The sequence below is a fragment of the Bos grunniens genome, chromosome 29, assembly GCF_055505025.1.
Source record: "Bos grunniens cultivar Pamir isolate PY7600 chromosome 29, Bosgru_T2T1.0, whole genome shotgun sequence".
NCBI lineage: Eukaryota > Metazoa > Chordata > Mammalia > Artiodactyla > Bovidae > Bos > Bos grunniens.
Window position 1 is genome coordinate 33171661 of NC_141193.1, and position 17470 is coordinate 33189130.

Consider the following 17470-nt stretch of genomic DNA (forward strand, 5'->3'; position numbering starts at 1 on the left):
GAAGCATCCCTATGAACAAAGCTAGTGGAGGTGGTGGAATCCCAGTTGAGCTATTTCCAATCCTAAAAGATGATGCTGTGAAAGTGTTGCACTCAATATGCCAGCAAATTTGGAAAACTCAGTAGTGACCACAGGACTGGAAAAGGTCAGTTTTCATTCCAATCCCAAAGAAAGGCAATGCCAAAGAATATTCAAACTACCGCACAATTGCACCCATCTCACACGCTAGCAAAATAATGCTCAAAATTCTCCTGGCCATAGTGGCTGTACTAGTTTACATTCCCACCAACAGTGTAAGAGAGTTCCCTTTTCTCCACACCCTCTCCAGCATTTATTGCTTATAGACTTATGGATTGCAGCCATTCTGACTGGCGTGAAATGGTACCTCATAGTGGTTTTGATTTGCATTTCTCTGATAATGAGTGATGTTGAGCATCTTTTCATGTGTTTGTTAGCCATCTGTACGTCTTCTTTGGAGAAATGTCTATTTAGTTCTTTGGCCCATTTTTTGATTGGGTCATTTATTTTTCTGGAGTTGAGCTGTAGGAGTTGCTTGTATATTTTTGAGATTAGTTGTTTGTCCGTTGCTTCATTTGCTATTATTTTCTCCCATTCTGAAGGCTGCCTTTTCACCTTGCTAATAGTTTCCTTTGTTGTGCAGAAGCTTTTAAGTTTAATTAGGTCCCATTTGTTTATTTTTGCTTTTATTTCCAATATTCTGGGAGGTGGGTCATAGAGGATCCTGCTGTGATGTATGTCGGAGAGTGTTTTGCCTATGTTCTCCTCTAGGAGTTTTATAGTTTCTGGTCTTACGTTTAGATCTTTAATCCATTTTGAGTTTACTTTTGTGTATGGTGTTAGAAAGTGTTCTAGTTTCATTCTTTTACAAGTGGTTGACCAGTTTTCCCAGCACCACTTGTTAAAGAGATTGTCTTTAATCCATTGTATATTCTTGCCTCCTTTGTCAAAGATAAGGTGTCCATATGTGCGTGGATTTATCTCTGGGCTTTCTATTTTGTTCCAATGATCGATATTTCTGTCTTTATGCCAGTACCATACTGTCTTGATAACTGTGGCTTTGTAATAGAGCCTGAAGTCAGGTAGTATGATTCCTCCAGTTCCATTCTTCTTTCTCAAGATAGCTTTGGCTATTCGAGGTTTTTTGTATTTTCATACAAATTGTGAAATTATTTGTTCTAGCTCTGTGAAGAATACCGTTGGTAGCTTGATAGGGATTGCATTGAATCTATAAATTGCTTTGGGTAGAAGCAACCTAGATGCCCATCAGCAGATGAATGGATAAGAAAGCTGTGGTACATATACATAATGGAGTATTACTCAGCCATTAAAAAAAATACATTTGAATCAGTTCTAATGAGATGGATGAAACTGGAACCTATTATACAGAGTGAAGTAAGCCAGAAAGAAAAACACCAATACAGTATACTAATGCATATATATATGTGTACGAGACAGCAAAAGAGACACTGATGTATAGATCAGTCTTATGGACTCTGTGGGAGAGGGAGAGGGTGCGGAGATTTGGGAGAATAGCATTGAAACATGTATAATATCATATATGAAACGAGTCACCAGTCCAGGTTCAATGCACGATACTGGATGCTTGGGGCTGGTACTAGACCACCTGACCTGCCTCCTGAGAAATCTGTATGCAGGTCAAGAAGCCACAGTTAGAACCGGCCATGGAACAATGGACTGGTTCCAAATTGGTAAAGGAGTACTCCCATCTCTTTAAGAATTTTCCACAGTTTGTTGTGATCCACATAGTCAAGGGCTTTGGCATAGTCAATAAAGCAGAAGTAGATGTTTTTCTGGAATTCTCTTGCTTTTTCTGTGATCCAAAGGATGTTGGCAATTTGATCTCTGGTTCCTCTGCCTTTTCTAAATCCAGCTTGAACATCTAGATGTGCATGGTTCTATTGTGTATATGTACCACAGCTTTCTTATCCATTCATCTGCTGATGGGCATCTAGGTTGCTTCTACCCAAAGCAATTTATAGATTCAATGCAATCCCTATCAAGCTACCAACGGTATTCTTCACAGAGCTAGAACAAATAATTTCACAATTTGTATGAAAATACAAAAAACCTCGAATAGCCAAAGCTATCTTGAGAAAGAAGAATGGAACTGGAGGAATCATACTACCTGACTTCAGGCTCTATTACAAAGCCACAGTTATCAAGACAGTATGGTACTGGCATAAAGACAGAAATATCGATCATTGGAACAAAATAGAAAGCCCAGAGATAAATCCACGCACATATGGACACCTTATCTTTGACAAAGGAGGCAAGAATATACAATGGATTAAAGACAATCTCTTTAACAAGTGGTGCTGGGAAAACTGGTCAACCACTTGTAAAAGAATGAAACTAGAACACTTTCTAACACCATACACAAAAGTAAACTCAAAATGGATTAAAGATCTAAACGTAAGACCAGAAACTATAAAACTCCTAGAGGAGAACATAGGCAAAACACTCTCCGACATACATCACAGCAGGATCCTCTATGACCCACCTCCCAGAATATTGGAAATAAAAGCAAAAATAAACAAATGGGACCTAATTAAACTTAAAAGCTTCTGCACAACAAAGGAAACTATTAGCAAGGTGAAAAGGCAGCCTTCAGAATGGGAGAAAATAATAGCAAATGAAGCAACGGACAAACAACTAATCTCAAAAATATACAAGCAACTCCTACAGCTCAACTCCAGAAAAATAAATGACCCAATCAAAAAATGGGCCAAAGAACTAAATAGACATTTCTCCAAAGAAGACGTACAGATGGCTAACAAACACATGAAAAGATGCTCAACATCACTCATTATCAGAGAAATGCAAATCAAAACCACTATGAGGTACCATTTCACGCCAGTCAGAATGGCTGCAATCCATAAGTCTATAAGCAATAAATGCTGGAGAGGGTGTGGAGAAAAGGGAACTCTCTTACACTGTTGGTGGGAATGTAAACTAGTACAGCCACTATGGCCAGGAGAATTTTGAGCATTATTTTGCTAGCGTGTGAGATGGGTGCAATTGTGCGGTAGTTTGAATATTCTTTGGCATTGCCTTTCTTTGGGATTGGAATGAAAACTGACCTTTTCCAGTCCTGTGGTCACTACTGAGTTTTCCAAATTTGCTGGCATATTGAGTGCAACACTTTCACAGCATCATCTTTTAGGATTGGAAATAGCTCAACTGGGATTCCACCACCTCCACTAGCTTTGTTCATAGGGATGCTTGTAAAATGACTGGAAAATAAAGTAAGAAAACAGACATGAAAAGTGCCCTGCATACAGCTTATTTCCTAAGACAGTTATTTTCTCTTGATAGATATTTCTTGTCACTGGTTTTACTGACCAAAACAATTGATATAAAGAGAGAAGGACATTTTTCTCACCTAATTTAAGTAGCTTTGTGTCTTTTTCCTATAAGCTTAAGAGAAAATGAGCAGACCACAAAAAGTACAATGAAGAGTAAGAAAGCTCTAAAGTTATGAACACAGAAACTTAGTTGCGATACTGAAAAAAGAAGAGATATAAGTAGATACCTAATTGCCTTCTTCCCCCTAGAACCTAAACCTACTTTGTTTCAATCCTTATACCCTCACCACCACATCATGGCTGAACTATGAAGTCACTGTTCTGGAGATGTAACATGATTCCTATCTGGGTTGGCAAGGAGAATGGGGTGTCCCTGGTTCTCAGTAGACACTTATCCTGTGGTTGGAGGCCACACCAGGACACCACTGGCGGGCAACCAAAGATGGAAAGGAGAAATGAGCAGCTGTTTAATATTTTTGTTTATAGAAGGGAAAACCAAGGGATTTGCCTAAGGCCACAAAGTAAGTCCATATAATCTCAACCTACAGGTACATGCAAAGCAGTACAATGTTTTACAAAGAATTCTGGTTCTAAATATAGGAAAAATAAGATCTAGTCCCCAAACTGCTACCAAATCGCTGCCTGACCTTGAATAAGTCATCCTCTCTGACTCTATCCCCTTCCCACGTGCCTACTGATTCAGAAAGTTCACAAAGTAACTACTAGACACAAGGCACTGTGCTGAGATAGTGTGGTGAACAGGCTGTTTACAAGTAAGTCTGTATTTAGGAGTTTACAGGATAGAATGCTACAGAACTCAGATATTAAAAAAGAAATAAGCAAGTCAATTTTAACATAATTACAACTTGTGATACACAGCCAGTGTCAATCAGGAAGTGCCTAGGACAGCAGACAAAAACCTCACCAACAAACTTTAGATTACAAATCAGGAGGAGTGGCTCTCAGCTCTCCATCATAAACAGGGGCTCAGTATTCCTTGGCTGCATGTTTTCACTTAACTGCCTGATGATTTGTGTGGCTAGAAGCATCACAGTCAACCACAAAAAAAATATATATATATACAAAATAAATGCCAGCTCCATTCACCAGTTTCTTTCCCTTTCTCTGAACCTCAGTGTCTACAACTATAACATGGAGATAATTCTATCTACTTCACAATACTATTCTGAAGATAATATAGAAAAAAGTACTCTGGAACCAATCTACTCCCGTGTATCCCCAGTGCTCAGTGCAGCTTTCCCATTTGTAAAACTGCAGTAACACCTGTACTCAGCTCACAGAGTGATTGTGAGGATTAAATGAGATGACATAGATAAGGTGCTTAGTGGAGTCCCTGACACAGCATTTCATAAAAAATATTAGCAGTTATTAATTCACTTAACCTTATTCCCTCAGTTTATTCATTTGTAAAACAAGGACAATAACAGTACCCAACTCATAGGATTATTATGGAGATTAAGTGGGTTAATATATTTAAAGCCTTAGAACACTGTCTGGCACATAGTACTTGCCATGAGATTTTTTTATTACTATCATCATCATCAAATTCATCTTAAAGGCCCATATAGTCAAAGCTATGGTTTTTCCAGTAGTCACATATGGATGTAAGAGCTGGACCATAAAGAAGGCTGAGCACTGAAGAACTGATACTTTCGAATTGTGGTGCTAGAGAAGACTGGAGAGTCCCTCGGATTTCAACCGGAAATCAACCATGAATATTCATTGGAAGGACAGATGCTGAAGCTAATGCTCCAATACTCTGGCCACCTGATGCGAAGAACTGACTCACTGGAAAAGATCCTGATGCTGGGAAAGACTGAGGGCAAAAGAAGACAGCGGCAGAAAATGAGATGATTAGACAGCATCACTGACTCAACGGGCGTGAATTTCAGCAAACTCCAAGAAGTAGTGAAGGACAAGGGAGTCTGGCAAGGTGCAGTCCATGGGGTCACAAAGAGTTGGATACAACTTAGGGACAGAAGAACAACAACATCATCATCATTAAATTTAATTTTTAGCTGTCCCCACAATTTGTATGTATACAGACCACTGGTTTTCAATCAGGGGTGATCTTATTCCCTAAGGGATATCTGGCAATGTCTAGAGACATTCCTAATTGTCACAACTGGAGTGGGGGTAGATACTATGGGGTAGAGGACAGGATGCAGCTAAACATCCTATAATATATAGGCCTGAGCCCACAACATAAAACTGTATGATCTAAAATATCATTAGTCTCAACACTGAGAAATTCCAATACAGACCACACAAATCAAACAGAAGTTCTCTCTCTCCTCCAGACTCGTAGAGTATTTTATCTGAATCTTTCTTCTAGATGCTATTAAATAGATAGAAAAGTTTTAGACCTGAAACAGACTTTAGAGAGCTCCTTACAGAGCTAAAACAGGCAAGTAGTTCACAAAAGAACAGAAACTCAGTAGGAAAGCCAGCACTGGAGCACTTACTGTTGGTCCTTCCACAGCTAATTCAGATACCTAACAAGCACTTCCTTTTTCTCTTCCCCACTCTCTCTAACCCTCTCCCTTCTTCAGCTCTCCTTCCCTCATCCTCAGGTTTGAAAACAAAATCTGTTTCTTTTCTAGCACCATCAGAAGTCAGAGAAGGGCAGACCTTTCTCCCCACCTTTCTATTGCCTACCTTCGCAAGGACCTGCCTCTAGAACTTCAGGCTAGGCTTTGGACAAGAAACCAAGATTTCTTCCCATTTACCTGCCCTGGGTCCCTTCTTGCAGAGGCCAAGCTGAAACTCCTTTGGTTATTACTGTCTCCCGAGGTTAGGCAGATGTTCTGCCTAAAAGTGTAACTTGGGTCAGACAACTTGGGTTAATTTCCTTTTCCCTGTCTACGGGAATGAACTGGTCTCAGGGAGGGGCCAAAGGCAAGTTGTTACAGCTTACGTTGGACTTTCTCCCCAGGAAGTGGTTTTGAAGAGAAAAAAGATTGTGGGTATCTTGGTGAGGGAAACATGGGAAAAGGATATGTAAGAGAAAAATACTGAGGCCTTTAACAGAGTAAAACATGTAAGACATACCTTTAACAGAGTCTACATGCAGGACTTTTCAAACATTTCCCATGTCTAATTCTTATCAGTACTTCAAGGACAAGTGCCTGCCTCCTCAAAAAAGTCTCCCGTGACCACTTTCATTCATGAAAACATTAAGCAAGTGTTCATTATGTGTCAGCCACTATAGCAACTTTATCTTATTTAATCCTCACAACCTGAGGTAATTATTTATCTCCATTTTAGAGATGAAGAAAATGAGGCCAACAGAGGTTAACTTGCCTACTGCCTTGGCCAGTAAGTAGCAGAGCTGCAATTTACCCCTAGATCTTTCAGACACAAAAAAACTAAGCTCTTAACTATTTTACTAAGTTGTTTCTCAAGACAATTTCCCCTTTCTTTGATCCTATATCTCATTTACTGTCTGTATTATATATTAAGCAATTAATGTCAGACTGCCTTTTCTTAGTTTCGTGCACATCAGATGTGTTCCACACCCTGTGCTAGGCCTTATGAATAAAAGATATAAATAGCAGTCTCTTCCATAAAGCAGAGTTTATCAAACTGTTTTGACTATAACCTACAATAATACAATTCAGATGGAGACCAGTACACACACACACATGCACACGTGCATATACACCTATAAATATAAAACTGAGACAAAAGTTTCAAAAGATAATCCATGTTCTTTGTATATATAATATATCCTGACATTTTCTCTGGTATATTATACTTGACATTTTGTTTTTTCACTTTTTAAAAATGCTGGTCCAGAGTACTATGTTAAATTCGTAACTCATGGGTTATGACGTACAGTTTAAAAAAAAAAAAAAAAAAAAAACCCCTTCAGAGCCCCCAGGTTAAAGGGAGAAATAAGACATGAGTAACGATAAAAAATAATTACAATAACAGTAGCCAACATTTCAGGAACTCTTATTATGTGTCTAGCATGCTGATAAGCACTTTACATGAATTACTAGAGCCAAGATCCAACCCAGGTCTGTTGGTTTGAATCCAACATTCATATTCTTTTCACCACACCACACTGCCCACGCAGCATGAAAAGTTCTATTGTAAAAAACATTTCCATGAAGCACGGAGGTCAGGGGAGGGAGGGAAGAGTTTGGAAGCTTCACAAAATGAAGATTCTGAATTGTGACCTGACGTAGACATTTTCAAGAATGTAGCAAATGAGCTCCTGTAGGTGCTCTATAAATATTTGTAGATGGAATTCTTCTACCTTGTCTTATGATGTAGAAAAACAGCATGGTATTTTTAGATGAAAATCTATGTAATATTTAACTGATTCTATATCTCTCCTAGTAGAAATCTCAAGGGACACAGCCACATGGCACTAAAAAAAAAAAAAGTTTTAGCATTTGGTACAATTTCTCTGTAACAGTTGTCTATGAAAAGACATCCAGGACTAGGTGCTCCTGATAAGGAGACCAAGGTCCTAATCTCAGTTTTGTCATAAGAATTTCTGTATATTACTTTAAGCAGATGTGTTTACCTCTCTGGAATTCGGTTATTAATCTATAAAATGATAATCAAAACAGAACATATGATCATCAAGTTTCTTTCTAGTATTAATAAATTCGGGGACTTCCCAGGTGGCACTAGTGGTGAAGAACCTGCCAGTGCAGGAGACATAACAGACATGTTCAATCCCAGATGGGAAAGATCTTCTGGAGGAGAGCATAGCAACCCACTCCACTATTCTTGCCTGGAGAGTCCCATGGACAGAGGAGCCTGGTGGTCGACAGTCCACAGGGTCGCAAAGAGTCAGACATGACTGAAGCAATTTAGCGCGTGCACACACACACACACACACACGTAAATTTGAAGAATACTACATTCTAATTATTCTAGTCCTAATAAACTCAGCAAATCCATGAAAAAGAAAAAATAGTTTTAATAAAAACCACTCACCTACAAAGGCACGAGGATGAATCGGAGGCTCCAATAACATGCTAATGGGTCTCTTTCTTGTTGATCCCCTTAGCTGGATGTGGAAGGGAAGATGCACACACAATGGCCTGACATACCATTTCATCTGCCTGAGCCTAAACTTCCTCATGTGAAAGGCCAGTGATTAGAGGCCCACAGAGCAGCAGATTTTAGCCAAAGTGTCAAACCATGAAAAGATCTGCCTCCAGCAATAGAGAGCTCTCCATCATGGAAGTATGCAAGCAGATACTGGAGAGATGCTTGACAGGAACTTTGCAGAAGAAAGTTAAACGTGGAGTAAAGGCTGTGTTAGACGTCCTAAAAGGGAACGTCCAGTTTTAAAATTCTACATTTCTCTCCTCACACAACAACAGAAAGATTAGCAGATTCTGGAGGGGAAAAATTACCCAAGGAATTTTCTTTTCCATTCCCCTTCCCTCCTTCTCCAGGCCCACTGTTTCATTGTAGAAATGTAGAAAGGAGGGTACTCCAGCACCCCAAGACAACTGCTTACCCAACGGTATCAGACCAAGCCCTTTCTTTACCCAGAGAAGTCTTTTAAGATCACTCAATCCACTCAGGTCCAAACTTTTTCTGAAGGCTTTCAACCTTTCTTTCAATCAAATCTTACAGAAACACCAATACTTAAACAGATAAAAAGTAGTACTGTACTGCCTGAAAAGGAGATGGGGAAGTTCTACTTCCTCAGCCTCTTTTCCACTTCCCATTCTCACCCCCATATTCTGTGAAACTGCACTTCAAAACCCTGAGACTCTAGTGTAACACCTCCATGCTTAAGAAAACTAGGGTTCAGAGAGAACATGTCTTTAACAAGATCACACAGTCAGTGTCAACGCTGGAACTCAAAATCAGAGGGGCTGACTTATAGGGCAGCTGATTTCCCATATCATCACACTACTCCCTTGGGATAATCACATGCAAATCAATATGAAAGCATTTTTAAAAGCACTAAGTGAACAGACCTGTACAGTTCCCTCTGCAAAATTTCTCTAAGGGTAAAATAATCATAATGCTCAGACTTCCAAGGAAAATTTCACCACACAGCACCCAACGACAAAGAAATCTTCTCATGTTCTCAACTCCTCAGTAAAGTATCTATCTGTAAAAACAGGCATAATTATGTCACCAACTTTGAGAGTAGATAATTAAGACTCTGGAGGCTTCTGAAGGATTCTCTGCTCCCTGCATCTTGAGAAACCATCCCTTAAAGACATATGGGAATTCTCCTGGCATCCACCATGCATGAAACATGGAACAGAATCTGCATCTGTATATTATGGTTAACCAGGCTTCAAAGATTCTCTACAACTGTGATAACCAGCCTCCAAGACAAATACCCTGCCTTCTGGTATTTGCACCCTGTATATCGTTTCCCATTAGGTAGAAGAGTCAGTATGTATGATCAAAAAAATATAGCAGAAGTTAAGGTGTGTCATTTCTGAAATCAGACTATAAAAGACATTGTACCTTCTGTTCTGGTGGCTCTCTCCTCCCTCCAATCACTCACTGTGGGGAGGCCAACTCAAGGGCTGTAAGCTGCCCTACGGAGAGGCCATGTGGCAAGGAATTGAAGATGTCAGCCTGTTAACAGCCAGCAAGAAACTGAGGCTGGCCAACAACCAGATGAGTGAGTGTGGAAAGGGATCCTCTAGGTTCAGTTGCGCCTCCAGATAATTGCAGTCCTGGGCAACAGCTTGACTGTAACCTCATTAGAGACACTGAGCCAGAACCACTCAGCCTAGTCACTCTAAGATTCCTCACCCTTAGAGACTATGTGAGATAATAAATGTTTATTTTTTAAAGCTGTTAATTTTCAGAGGTAATTTATTTAGAGAGCAATAGATAACTAATGCAACCACAAAACTAAGGTTTCCTGGGTTTACATCAGAAAGCCCCTGTTATGAAACCAAAAGTCCAGCTGAAACAAATCCAAGGCCTCAAGGGTTAGAGCTTCCCCTTAAACAATAACTGTCTCCATGGCTTATTCATAGGGTGACCAAATCACTAAATCTCTCTCAGCTGAGATTTCTGTGAATATATAAGGACATTTTCCTTGCAGAGTACTATGAGGATTAAATGAGAATAATTTGTAAAAGTATCTTTAAAATAGTTGGAATTATACAAATTAAAGTTGTTACAAAGACTAGAAGATAACCCAACAAAGCCCACTTCCAACAGTAACCAAAAGGAGATGATGCTGCTCAGTGTAGTCAAATGGAAAGGCCTCTGCCACTTACCCAACTGCATTAAAAGTATCCTCTTCTATCACTGCTTCTCATAATAACAACAAGAAAAAATTACCAGTCAAGCATAGTGCTAAGTGTTATCACATCATTTTCTCATTTAATGCTGTATTTAACCTATAGAGAAACTGAAACCTAAAAGAGGTTTAAATGATTTGGTTAGTAAGATTGGCAGAATTGGACTTCATATCCACACAACTCCAAAGACCATGTTCTTTCCACTAAATCAATATGCTGTTCACTACAAGGAGACTGAAAATATCCAATACAGAAGGCATACAGCCCCCACTTAACAAAAGAGCTAAATAAATTAAAGAGACAGGAAGAAAAAAATCACCTTCCAAGTTAATGAGAAAATTCAAAGGTTCAGGAAATGTAGAATCTAGTCCTGTCTAGGGCACCAAGCAATTTTAACACCTTGGGCAAGTTATCAGCCACTGAAAATTTTCTAAACCCTCACATTTACAGAGTACTTTGGATTCTACAAACCATTCTGAGTACCCACAAATGTTTGACTGTCATAGCAACCCTGGAAGGCAGTTTTAATAATCTCTATTCTAGGGCTTCTTTGGTGGCTCATTGGTAAAGAATCCACCTGCCAATGCCAGAGACAAGGGTTCGATCCCTGATCTGGGATGATCCCACATGCCTCAGAGCAACTAAGCCCTTGCACAGCAACTATTAAGGCTGTACTCTAGAGCTCTGGTGGCTCAGAGGTTAAAGCGTCTACCTGCAATGCCGGAGAGCCGGGTTCGATCCCCGGGTCAGGAAGATCCCCTGGAGAAGGAAATGGCAACCCACTCCAGTACTCTTGTCTGGAGAATCCATGGACGGAGGAGCCTGGTAGGCTACAGTCCACGGGGTTACAAAGAGTCGGACACAACTAAGCGACTTCACTTCACTTCACTTCACTTCACTTCTAGAGCCCAAGCGCCGCAACTACTGACACCCAGAAACCCTAAGCCTGTGCTCCACAACAAGAGAAGCCACCACAATGAGAAGCCTGCACACAGCAACTAGAGAGGAGTCCCTGCTACCCACAACTAGAGAAAAGCCCACGCAGCAATGAAGACCCAGCAAGATAAACAATTTTTTTAAAATCTCTATTCTATAAATGAGAAAACTGAGACTCAAAAAGAATTCCAGTAATTTGCCTGTGGCTATTAGACAGCTCGTACATGCCAGAGACCAATATCTAGATTTCTTATTCTCAGAAGTACCTGAGACGCAAAGGTTTTGGGGAATGCACAAAGGTCACAGCAAAGACAAGAATCCAATTTACTTCTTATTTCCCCAATCCAGTGAGCTACAACCAGATATGCAAACCTGGAATGCTTTTTAAAAACACTAATTCCTGAACCCCATAACTACTTCTGCACCCCCTACACCTGCAAAAAATATATATATTGGGAGAGGAAGAGGAATCTGAGCATCAACATGTTTTTAAGCCTTCTAGAAGTACCCACACTTGAGAACTACTGCCCTAACCCCTAGAGCCACAAGTTAAGAAATGTCATGATCCACCCTCAGTTTCTAATGTGAAATTCTTTGAGTGAAGTTATCTACTTTTTTGTAAATTCATTACATTTACAAAGCAAAATATTTTCTATTATTATAAATGACATCTAAGTTAAAATAATTTAATTTCTGTTACCTAGAATAAATTTTTATGGGCCATTCAATCAGCATCCTAACGGTCAAGACTGGTTATGTGTTATGCAGCAATAAAACTGCTTATAGAAAAAGAAAAGCTGCCCACAATAGTATGCTGTGAATAAAACAACTAAAAATAATTGAAGTAATCTTTTGTCTCTAAATGTCCCTGCTTGGGGATCTGAGAACTACTTGGTTCCACTAAGATGAATTTCCTGGAGCATTCTCTAATTAGGGTTGTTTGGATACTGCAAAGACTTGTCTCATAACATTTCTATTTCTCTCTGCTAATTCAAATCTTACCTGACCAAGTTCTTTCCTTAACCATAAACCCCATTGTTATGGGTTTAAATGGTATCTGCCAAAAAAAAAAAAGATTTGTTAAAGTCCTAACCTCTGGTACATCAGAATGTGACTTTGTTTGGAAATAGGGTCTTTACAGAGGCAATCAAACTAAAATGAGATCATGAAGGTCAGCTCTAACCCAATACAACTTGTGTCCTTATAAGAAGGGGAAGTTTTGACACAACAGACAGATACACATAGAGAAAAGACTGTGACGAGACACGGGGAGAAGATGTTCAGCTACAAGCCAAGGAATGCCTGAGACTTCCGGAAGCTAGGGAGAGGCCTGGAACAGACCCTGCTCTTGCACATTCAAGGGGAGCGTAGCCCTGCCATCAACTCTGATTTCAGATTTCTGGTTTCCAAAACCGTAAGGTTATAATTTTCTGTTGTTCTAAGCCAACGAGTTTGCGGTACTTTATTATAGTAGCCCTAGGAAACTAATCATCTACCTTTCACTAAATTCTCAAAGTTTGTACCCAGTTTATTAGCTGGGACTATTTAATTTTTTTAGCATATGCATCCTATATTCCTAATGAAATCAAAGCCTCTCAAGGAGAGGAACACCATTTCATATATCTTTTGTATTACCTACCACTTTCAGGGAAAGACTGACCTTGGAAAAGGTATTCAGGAAACATTTTCTCACTTGATTACTTTCTGGAAAATGCTCAACAACCACTGCTGGTTGTTTCAGAATTTGATAACTAGAAAATCACTTTTCCTACTTCTATAATTTTGTCACATTGGAATTAGCTATTTTAAAATCAAAAAAATTTTATGAGCTTTTTATGTATCTATTATACAAATAATACCACATACTCTCTAGTACTCATAAATAAAAATTTCACAAAATCACAGAGACATGTACTATTTGGGACTGGGAGAGAGCTTATAGACAGACCATCTAGTGCAATCGTGAAGTAATATCTTCTTCAAAGTACACAATATCATTTCTCTCTTTTACAGTAAATGCCACATTCTCTCTTGTCCATTGTATTTGTTACTGATTCACAGGGCTCCTTCTCACCACCCACCCACCACTAGGCTGTAAGTACACCAAAGGTTGAGAAAAAAAGCAGCAAAGTCAAAACAGAATCAATTTTTAGTCCAAAAGCAAAAATATACTGGTGAGATACATGAAGAGAATGAATCACTGAGGTACCCTAATAGATTAGGTCCTAAAGACCCCACAACTGCCTATGATGACAGGAAGTAGAGATTCCAAACAGCTCTCAGAAATTCACTTTGGTAGCTCTCAAAGGGGCAAACACAGCCTTCTGCTTAACTGACATTAATGAATTAGTAGACCCAAACCTCAAACAGACTAAGAACAACAGTCTGGCCAAGTATCCTGTTGTCCCATGTCACCACTAGTATAAAGAAAAGTCTAAGCCAGCACCAGAAAAACACTAACTCAGACTTTTCTGTTCCCAATAGGCTCCAGTGAATTCCCAAAGGAGGAGTCTTCCAGGTTGTGCTGAAATCCAAAGAAAGGGAAAAGAAATACTAAAAGACTTCAATACATTTTCAAATTGATAAAACTCTTGTTCGTTCTCACTCAAGTGTCTCCTCCTCTATGGGGTCCTTATTGTCTCTTCTTCTCCCTTCTTCCTTCTTGCTTAAATAATACTTTGTAGATCCCTCTATTATACATTCATCACTGAATGTTACAGCAAGTCTAGTGCCTCTCTCTCCTCTAAAAGCAGACACACAATAATCCATGGCTGCAAAAAGCTCACTGTAAAGCAACTGTCCTCCAATTAAAACTAAAAAATAAAATGAAGTTTTTTAAAAAGCTTTAACCTGCTCCTTCTCATGCTAAGACCTCATTACTCTGGCTTGTCCTAATACCAGAAAGAAAAGGGAAAAAGATGAAATATTTTCAACTAGCTGCCTGTTTACTGTGTGCCGTCTAAGAGCCATGGATCTGTACACTGTGATCCTTCTTTTTCAAGTATCAAGCTCTGGTCAGTATGGTAGGCAGGTACAGACAGACCCAATCCTGTTTTTCCAAGACCTAGGCCTTAATCAGGCTAAAGAGGGACTGGAAGTTAGCATTAAAGGATCAGTGCTCTTTAAGAATCAGGAGAATCTCAGACTCCTTAAAACAGTAAGGGAAGAAAGAACTCAGAGGACATGCAGTCAATCTCTCATTCTACAGTAAGAGAATCTAAGGCCCAAAAGGGGGTAAGGATTTGGTCACGGTCTCATGGTCTGCTACAAGAAAAACCGTATTTTGATTCCTAGCTCAGTATAACTTCTGATAGATCTTTTCTCTTTTAAAAAAAATTATAATAATCTCCAAAATGAGACATAGTGAGGTAATTTTTCCAAGGCCATAGACCTAGTAGATGCCAAAGCCAAGATTTGAACCTAGGACAGAAGATTTATCCTCTCATTTATTTTCATGGTGAAGTTTTTGCAACTCCATTATATAAATGCAACTTTATTTTCTGTTTCTTTAACTTCTTTTGAAGTTTGCTTCCAGTTAAATTTGGCAGATTAAAAATACATTTACCTGTGTTCTTCCCCAAAATCACACTAAAATGACAGTAAAGGTATTTTTTTAAAAGGGTGGGGGGAATAAACCTAAACAAATAAAAAGAATGGGTGAGGGGGGTGTTAGAAGATGAGATATTTCAACAAAATTTTAGACTATCCATAATGAATGGGGTATTTGTAATCAAAAAAGAAGGGAAAAAAAGCTGTAACCCAGAACCTTGCATGGTCCCTAGGCCACAGAAATACGTGGTACTTGGACAGCAGGATCACATTCCCCGAAAAGAATCACTGGATTAGAACACACAAAGGAATAGGCCTAGGAAGTAGAAATTACTTGCTCAAACTCACAGTGAGCTAACAAGAGCTTGAAACCCAGTCTTAATTTTTTTGTTACCTTTCTGTAACTCATTTGCTATTAGTCAGACTTTAATAGCCCATGTCACAAAACAAGGAGACAGAGGTGTTTCCCAAGGTCTACCTTTTGTCTTCCTTTTCCAACTACAAAAAGTACTTTGTGTTTAGGGTCTCCCTGGTGGGAGCTTAGGCTTTTCAAACAGTTGGGGTAAGAACCCCATATTCCAATTCATGCTCCAACTGTCTGATTCTACAGTGCAGAAGATGTAGGTTACCAGCACCTGACAAAAATATGACAAAGCTTGAAAACGAAAGATTTCAAAAGCACTAACACTGTTTCAGGTCAAAGCTGAGCTCATCCCCCTTGCCTATGAAAGTGTGAGAGAGGCAGCTTTTCATCCCTTTTTAGAACAGAACATGCCCAAAGGTAGGTGTTGTTACATCTGCCAACCAGCTAAAACAGATTTATTTTTAAATGCCTAGTTATAGGATTGCCTACAGAACCAATTAAGGCATTAATGAGTCTAAGGCCATTTCTTAATACACAGCAATAACGTTGAGTGCCACAGCTATTTGAACCCTACTCCCATTTGAACTCTCATCCATCAGTGCATTAAACGTCTACATATTCAATTTGTGTTTTTCTGATGTGCACAGAAAGAATGCTAAATTAGGAGTCAGAATAGTTCTAAATACAGCTCAAGCTTTGGACTCAGCACACAGGTTTCAATCCTAGTCTTCTGAATCCAATTTCTCTGGGTCTCAATTTCTTCATATGTAAAATGGACATAATACCTACATGAGAGACCTAGTATAAGGATTGAGATTATGTATATAAGACAGCTTGCACAACAATAAGTCACTCAATAAATGTTAGTTTCTTCTTTTATTGACCACCTGGTAAATACCAGGTACTTTCAACCTTCAAAAGGCTGATTGCTTTGAAGAACTGTTTAGGGTGGAACAGGACAGGTGAACAAATAATTCCAATACAATATAATGCAAATAGGTACAATACAAAACAGTAAATGCTTTTACAGTCATTGGAACAAAGTTATCACATAAACACTAAAAAAGGGGGATATTAATTCTCTCTGGAACAGGAGGAGAGTATCAGGGAAGGTACCAGAGACAGAGATATCTGAAATGGGCCTTGAAGATTGTTGAGTGAAAAAACAGTAAGCAAAGGAAAACATCTTAAACAAAAGAAACCATGAAAAACAAGCTAGGGAGACATGACACAGAACATATGGCTTATTTAAGCAACAGTGAGAAAACTCAGAAGAGAGCAGAAATGAATGGGTTACACAGGACCAGAAGATTAGCATAAAGAAGGGCCAACCCACAGGAATATTTTGTTGAGAGAAAAGTGGTTATGAGAGGCAAAGAGAGGTAGTCATTTGAGAAACTCTTGAGGAAAGTATTCACCAGAGAACAGAAATGAAAATGGCCTAGGAATATTAATCATATATAAGTGAGGCATTTGGAATTTAAAAGGAAATGGCCTTTCTTTAAGGGGTGAAAATATCCCAGAGAGCTCGGGGTAGAAACTGATATCTACTGGCTAAGGAACCCAGGCTGCTTCTTCCTCTTTGAGGACAAGACTAGACTTGATGGGTGTTTGGTGCAACCAGGTTTGAGGAAGGTGCTTCTGCCACTTCCTGAAGCTTTACACAACTCAGTTCAACCTCAAAAGGGAACACTAGCCCACACAGTAACAGTCTAAAAAAAAAAAAAACTAAAGCAGGCAATAGACTTTAAGGGAAACTAGGCAGAGGACTTAAAGAGGGACAGTGAGACTATAGAACGAGAGGCTTATCCAGTGCATCCAATGATCTGTTATCACATTAATGGAGGAAGCAGCAATAGAACAGCTGCAAGACCATTATCTAAATGTCTGAGTTGTGGGAGCCACAGAGGTCATCTAGTCCCATACCTCATTGTACAGAGTAACAGGCAAGGAGAGCTTGGCCTAAAAACAATTTAGCATACACCTTACACTTCAGG

The 17470-nt window shown here is 39.2% G+C and overlaps 1 protein-coding gene across 6 annotated transcripts in view; it reads right to left on the reverse strand.

Moving 5' to 3' along the window:
- The window catches only part of PAK1 (p21 (RAC1) activated kinase 1), a 159127-nt gene that overhangs the window by 115434 nt on the left and 26223 nt on the right, over nt 1-17470 (reverse strand). The window contains exon 1 of one of the 6 annotated variants that reach the window (XM_086385753.1): nt 8325-9012. The exons of 4 other annotated variants lie outside the window; for them this stretch is intronic. The gene's annotated coding sequence lies outside the window, so the exon portion shown is untranslated. Of the gene's footprint in view, nt 1-6097; nt 6220-8324; nt 9013-17470 lie in introns of those variants that run through there. One more of the 6 variants, XM_086385752.1, reaches the window with a different exon arrangement.